Genomic DNA, 7,988 nt, shown 5'->3' with positions numbered 1-7,988 from the left:
GTATTTGTCCTTGTGGATGATGACTTAGGCTCAGCTGGATTTTAAACTGAAATAACATAATTTAGTCCATAAAAACTTTAGGTTAAAATGTAAATAAAATGCCACCACACCCTAACCCCGCCTCTAGCTGATGACCTGGCCCTATTTTTAGGACGGAAGCATTGACTATTGAATTGACCGGACAACAACTCCTATCTGACCCACTGGACAGCGTTAGAAAATGGCAAAGAGGGCATAACATAACATAACAGTATTTTCATAGGTGTTACAGCCTCCCCCACAGCCATGCATATTACACCAAAGTAATTAAATATTAGATAAACGCTTGAATTGACAAGATTTAAGGTGAATTAACTTCCTATAACTGTAATTAAAGGGGCATCTGGGCAGTGAGCTACCAGAACTTTTCTGTAATTTCACACATTTATTCATGCAGGCACATTATCATGTAGAAAAACTGACACATACTGTTGAAATTACACTCCTTTTTTATATTGAGGAGGACTAAATGTGTACCCATAGATATTTTCACTGAGCAAAAGAGGAGTTAGAGTTAGGGTTATGGTTGTCAGGCTTGATGACTCAGGCTTCACAGGGTTAAATAGTATTTGCAGAATCCCATCTCAAGTAGGCTAATACACCTGAATCACCATCATTTACATTTCATATAATCAGAAGGGTTTATGCACTCCTCACTAAAATTATGCTGCTAACTATTATGGTGAGTCTGTGCTTTCTACCACATGGCTCTACACCAAAGAGTGATGTAGAGTTTGTTCTAAAACTTATACACTGTATAGTATAAAAGAGAGACAATTCACGATAATAAGCACATGGGTCTCTAATGGGAGCGGGTGGAGCTAATCCTTCTTCTACATCCAGATCCAATAACTCCTCCTGAGTCAGAGGCTGGTCTGTGGAGTCTCCAGCGTTCCACAGCTCTGTTAGCTAATGTTTTTCCTTGGCCGCTAACCAAACCACAGCCCAGGAACAGGAAGATGCAGAGAAGCATTTGGCTATCCTACCTCTGAGGCTACACACCTACTCTAACGACCCAAACAAACAGCAGATAAAACTTACACACTGATACCCATGTGATAACCTGTTTAGTTAACAACATGGATTAATAGTTCAGATATAAACTGCTAGCTGTGTGTCTTTTTTGATTGTTTTTACTACAAGTAATATTTACTAGTACTGAATCCTCCTGGTTAAAGACTGTGCTGTAATCATCAGATAGGGAGCACAACTGCTTCTCCCTGTGCATTATTTCATATATACAGCAAAATGTCCTGAAACAGAAACACTGATCTGTGGTCTCTTCCCCTCCTCTTCCTGTGTGCATTCTGTGCTTCATTTGCTGACCTCTGTTAGCCACAGCAAACGTCTATTGTTCATTTTTTTTCTTCAAACATGTTTTTTGTGGCCCATCTGGAAACATTTAGCACAGTGTTGCCGCAGTTATGGCCAGATGATGGACACAGCGGCGATGTAAATCCACCTCAGTGTGTCTTCAGGATGAGGAAAGGATAATGGGAAAGAACTCCAGGCTGGGAGTCCTGGTTGGAAAAACTAAAACAGATGAGGGATGTCATTTAATTAATGAAGGGGTTTGTGTATATGAGTTTGTGAGTATGTGTGTGTTCATCTACAAGCGTCTACATGACAGCAGAGGTCGGTCTGAGAGACATCACAGCTCATCCCCTGTTAGAGGTCGAAGGTCAGGGATGGTAAAATGTTGGTGGGGGTGGAGCAGTTTCTCTGACACACTAAAAGCTTCACCAGCTGCCACAGGAATTAATTTTGTGGTGTTTGTCCTATTCCCACTCACGTCCCAGTGTGAGGGGGCTTTGCACCATAACGTTCATAAGTTGGCAATGTAATCATAATAATATAGCTTCATAATGATTACAGGACATCAGACTACTTGTTCATATTGCTTAATAATGTAGAATTATCATGTAGAAATAAAAAAACTGAAGTTTGAACATGTTGCCTGCCTGCAGCACTGAAGGACTCCGCGAGAGACGTCTGTCTCAGCTAGCAGCACCTGTCCCTCTCCTCCTCTTCAGTTTGTCTCAACATAAGCTCGTCATATTCTGTGATATGATTCACTCTGAGGTGTTTGACGAGGTTAGTGGTGTTGCCACAACACCTCACTGTCTTGCCACATATATCGCAAACCACGTTTGTGGAGTTAAAATACGTCCACACATGACTCTGTTCACGCTCAGCCATTGTTATGAGTGCGTACGCCAGGGGCTGACACATTTAGCCGTATTTCGCATATGACTGTAAAAGGCGTAAGAGGCAGTAGTTCCTTCCAATTTAGACGATCCGACTGATATAGTTTCTTTCCACGGTAATGAAAAACTACAAATTTACCCCAAAGTACTAAAATATTGATATTTCAATATCGATCCGCACACCACTAGTGGAATGGCTCTCTGTAGTTCCATCTGGAGTTTTTGGAAATCACATGTGCTTTTCTCTTACTGCTGCTGAACCCCGTGCTTCAGTGGCAAAAAGGTCAGTGGACATGACAGCCTGTAAAAACACACTCTAAAGAAGAAAGGTATCTATTCTCTCAACAGCTACAATTCTCAATACTGCCTTCATTTTATCGCATAGGAAAATATAGGTGTAGGACTCCATTACCCAGAGTACCCTTCTCTGCTGCAGACACACGTGTTTGAGTACTAAGATGATTTCAACTGTACAAAAAGCTACATGTTAACATTCTTCTAAGATCAAAAACTAAAGTCAGGCAACAAATAGAGCAACACACTGACACTTTCAAACAAACAGAAGTTCTAAATACACCAATGAGCACTGACAGGCAGTGTTGGTCAAGTTACTTGAAAAAAGTAGTCAGTAACTAATTACTGATTACTTCCCCCAAAAAGTAAGCCCGTTACTTTACTGATTTCTTATTTTCATAAGTAATTAATTACTTAGTTACTTAGTTACTTTTTAAAAACACGATTTACAACCTGAATAGGTGATAAAGTGATAGATCTTTCAGCCCAATTCTACTTTTTCTGCATAATCCATAGGGCTGAATGATTATGGAAAATAATCTAATTGCGATTTTTTGCCCCAATATTGCGATTGCGATGCGATATGCGATTATTTTTTAAGGTATTTGTCTTCTGTATTATTAAACAAAGACAAGCAATACATCATATAGTATGGCCAATACTATATTACATTAATTTTAAACTGTTCTTTCCTGGAAGACAGACCTCTGTTATGATGACATGAGGTGATGCATGAATTGATGACTGACATTTTTATTTAACTTCTTCAATCACAACAGTATATTTGAACATACACAATAGTTTATTTTTAGCTTACAAACATCTGAGCATAAAGTGCTGACAAGGAACCCTGGTGTAAACATTAAAATGAAAGTCAGTGCAATGTGCAGATTGCAGAAATATACATAAAAAAAATCAGTGGCTTTACCACACTCAGTTTTTCGACATCTGTGAACTACTAGACAGTCATTCAATTAAAAAATAATATTAAATAAATAAAACTAATAAATAAAAAATACACACATCTTACTGATCTCTGCAGTCAGTAACATTACACATAAAGTGCAAACATAATAGCAATTGTATAAACACACACACAAACACGCCTTTAAAGTTTAAAGGCGTGAAATTGGACGGTCTAGTTCTGATTAGCGTCACCGCTGTCTCGGTGGAGTTTAATAAACTCGGCCGTCTGCTTCTTGCTATCTAAAATATAACCAGACACTGGTGTAAATTCTCGACTGTCTCATACTTCTGTTTAATAAGTTTTCTGTTTGACGTTTAGTCAGCTGTGTGAAAACCAAGGAGGAACCCACCCGGGGGATTAATAAAGTTTTATTTTATCTAATCTAATAACTTTAATCTCAGCCAAACCGATTTACTCACGAACAAACAAAACACTGAAAAAAGCCCAACAATAACATTTTTAGGTTGTCTAAGTGACTTATATATTACGTTTAACCCGAGCAGCGAAACTCCGCGGTGATCTGAAAATGATGTGCAGGGAGTTGTGCCGTTCTCGGCCGCATCAGTAACCCTCGAGCTCCCGGCTAGCTGTCGAGCTGGTGGGTAGCAGACGCCTCTGAAAACGTCGAAGCACTTTTGCAAATATGCGATATCTTGATAAACCGAGCAGATATTTGATGTTTACACAACTACTTTCTCGCCTGAAAATATGTTAAAAGTTTATTTTGTGACCCAGAAAGATTAGTATGAGTAATTTTAAAACTTAGTAGCGGCCGCCATTGCTGGAAACTGGAGTTTGGCTGGGCCGCGCTATGAATTCTGGGATATGGTAGTAATTTGGACAGCCTTCGGCGCGTCGCTGTGACGTAATCGGTCTACAAATGCGGCCTCAGGAGGATGCAGCCCATGAATTGTATAATATAATCGCAGTATAATCGCAGCCTTTGCGGTTAGAAAATTGCACTTGATCATGTCGCGATATTATCGCAAATGCGATATATCGTTCAGCCCTAATAATCCATCATACAAAATGTAATCAAATGGAAAAGTCTCTTTTTTAAAACTTGTTTTATTAGTTTTAATCTTTTAACTTTATGCATCAAGCAAAAATTAAGTTATATGCAACATTCTCTGACTTGAATAAATTAGTTTAACATTTAAACCTATTTTCTGCACATTCCAGCACATAAAATAAAACATTTTTTTGTGTTTACACTCAGTCTTTCAAATAGATGCAAGTAAAACACAGCAGAAAATAAATAAAGTCAAAGACTAGCGGTCCTGTTGCTCTATTTTCACCTGTAAAGCAGGAGTGGGGTAGGCGGAGGTTTACCCTGGTGCAGGTGTGGCGCAGCAGTTAGTGGAAGAATCCGCGAGTTTCTCTGTGAGTTTCCCATTACGTCATAGCTACTCGGTGCTTGCTTGGAAGTTTAGAGGGGTTTTTTTTGCTGTAAAAAGAAGTTTTCTTCCCACGCACAACGGACGCTAATGTTTTTGTCATTTTTTATGGAATCAAACTTAAAGTAAGGTCAGTACTTCCACGCACACTCATACTCTCTTCCGCACTCGATATATATGATCCATTGTTGATCTGCACACAGCTGTTGTCACAAACGTCGCACTCGCTTACGTCACTGTCATGAGACATTCTCGCAAAAAAAAATCACGGTTTTAGTAACGCAGTAACGCAGCGTTCCTACGGGAAAGTAACAGTAATCTAATTACTGTTTTTGCAATAGTAATCCCTTACTTTACTCGTTACTTGAAAAAAGTAATCGGATTACAGTAACGCGTTACTTGTAAGGACAATCAGTATGACTCATTAATATCAAGTGAATCAGCTCAGGCTTATTTTTTAACACACGTACACCAGTGGGACACAACAAGGTCAAAGTAACCTCCACATGGATGACAGGACCCGATGTTCCCCAGGAGATCATTGCTCAAAGCATCACAATGCCTCTGCTGGCTTGCCTTCTTTTCATAGTGCACACTAGTGACAGGTCTAAGTGATGCACACACACCTGGCCACCCAGGTGAGGTAAAAGAAAATGTGATAATGCGTTACTTGTAACTGTTACTGCCCATCTCTGCTGACAGGTGAATAACACTGATTATGTCTGAATTGTGGCACCTGTTAGTGGGTGGGCTATATTAGGGAGCAGGTGAACATTTCTTCCTCAAAGTTGATGTGTTAGAAGCAGGAAAAATGGGACCTCTGTCCACCACTGCAAGTCCCAACAGCTCACGAGCATCAGAGCTGGGCCATGGACCAATTTGAAGAAGGTGGCCCGGTCTAATGGATCACATTTTCTTTTTTGTGTTTTTTTTGTGTTTTTTCTTCCCGGGATGCCTGCAGTGTTCTGAGTTTGTGTGAGCTGAGGACTGCCCTGTCCATACAGGTCATAGTGTAAACTCAGCTCTCAGTGTATTTGGAGCCCTCTCTTTGTGTCTGCTAGCGTTACACTTTTTCTGTTTCTTCCCTTTTCGGTGCCTCAAGCGCTCTCTTCCCTCTCAGAAATTAAAGCGATGCACTTTTAAAGCCGTCTCCCATTTTACCCACCTCCCTGTGATATTTAACGTGCAGAGCAGCTTTTCCAAAAGTACTTTGTCTACCATATTTTATCATTTTCACCCATTTCATTTCATGACCTTGTGTGTGCATGCGTGTGAGAGAGAGAGGCAGTTAGAAAAAGCAAGAGGCAGGCAGCCCATCATCGACGTGGCAGGGTGACGTTGCAAAACCTGAAGACAAATCCAGGGACTGGATCAGAGACAAGCATACAGTGAGGAAAAGACAGAGAAAGCAGGATAATGCACTTTTATTTTCTTCACTGTTTATTTAAAGACTCTGGACGTTTAACAATAACAGTGCAAGTTTTTTCATAAATAATAGAATGAGAATTTAAAAAAGAAGGTTCGTGTAGTTTTCTTTATCTGTAGTGATGTGTATACGAGGAAGTGTGGGTAAAACAGAAAAATACCAATTCCATAACAGAGCTATAAAAACAAACAAAGCCATCCTTGGAGAGCTTTTGCAGTTACTGGGAGTTTGTGCAAAAGTGCTATGATGTACACATGTCAATCCAGCAAGCATGCTGTCCATCAGCTTTAGTATATCCAGGTACTGGGACAATAGTTGTACATACAGTACATATATGTATTTTTGAGATCACCACCAAAGGATTCTACAGAATAAGAATCAGCTGCTGTTTGGCAGATTGTTTCCCATACATTTATTCTACATTTTGATTGTGAATCCTGTAAATGGGAAACCTCTTGTATGTGTGTAGTTCTAGGACAGAGTGCGTGTGGAAGTGTAGTCAGTGCAAACCAGGAGCAAATAACTCAAAGCTGGCACAACCCATAAAGAGAAGCTATTCATTTGAAGCCTAAACAACAATCATAGTCTCGGTGGAGAACGTGCTCCAAATGATCTCCTCGCTTAAGCAAACCTCTAACATACAGTGCTCAACAGCAGCCCTTTCTTATCACTTCCTGTTTCCTTTGTTCATTTTTCCAGATAAACCGGTTTGTGATTTGACATGTTGCTGAAAGAAAGCAAGTGAACTGTCCTGACACCTCTGTCCACAGGTGTGGAAACTGGATTGAAAATCAGCAGCTCATGACTTTGCATTTGATAGTGGTAAACTGAGCTGACAATTTTTGAAAATGATAACATTTTTTCTTAGTAGCCCATTTAAAAATGAGTTAAATGAAATTTTTTTTAAAAATGAGTTACCCTCGCTATCTCTAGTTGTGACGTTAACATCTCTACATCTCTTCTAAACATTACTGTGACTCTAACGGAAGAAAAAACAGGAATTCACTAAGGTAATAATTGTCTGTGTACTGTATGTTTTGTTATTAAAAGTATCTGCAGGTTATTTATTCCATCAACCAATTAGCTTTACCCGAAGTAAATCAATGGCTAGCTAGCTAGCTAGCTAGCAGCAGTTTACAAAATTACATGTAGTTGTGTGATATAAACATGCTAGCACAAATCAGTAAAGCGTTATTAAGCTTAACATCAGCAATCATGTTAAAGTTGACTTAAAGCCTTTTTTTCTTAACAGCAGATACTACATCAATGTCTTTGATAGCTAAAAGCTTTACCTAAAAGTTCAGACTCAATAATTTACTCGACTTGTGACTTAATTTAGGCTACGTCCACATGTACACGGGTATTTTTGAAAACAGAGATTTTCCGTTTTCGTTTAAAAAAAAAAATCCCGTCCACACCTAAATGCCAAAAATGAAGGAAAACGCTGCCAGGAACATGCCAAAGCAACAGGTGGTGATATATTCCTATCGTGTAAAAATATTGGCCAATCAGAAGTCTAGAAACCTGGGTGGGAAAGAGTAAACAAAAATGGCGCATAGAAGCAGAACTGAGTCCTATGTGTGGAGGGATAGTAACTGTGTGTGTATATGTAAGCATTTAAAAACTGCAGAGAGTAAAATTGACAGTAAATGTATTTT

Source organism: Copadichromis virginalis, linkage group LG4 (assembly GCF_057382275.1).
Source record: "Copadichromis virginalis isolate Kocher_CV1m ecotype Utaka linkage group LG4, C_Virginalis_male_GT1.1, whole genome shotgun sequence".
NCBI lineage: Eukaryota > Metazoa > Chordata > Actinopteri > Cichliformes > Cichlidae > Copadichromis > Copadichromis virginalis.
The sequence above is the reverse complement of the archived record's forward strand: the minus strand, read 5'-3'. Positions refer to the sequence as shown.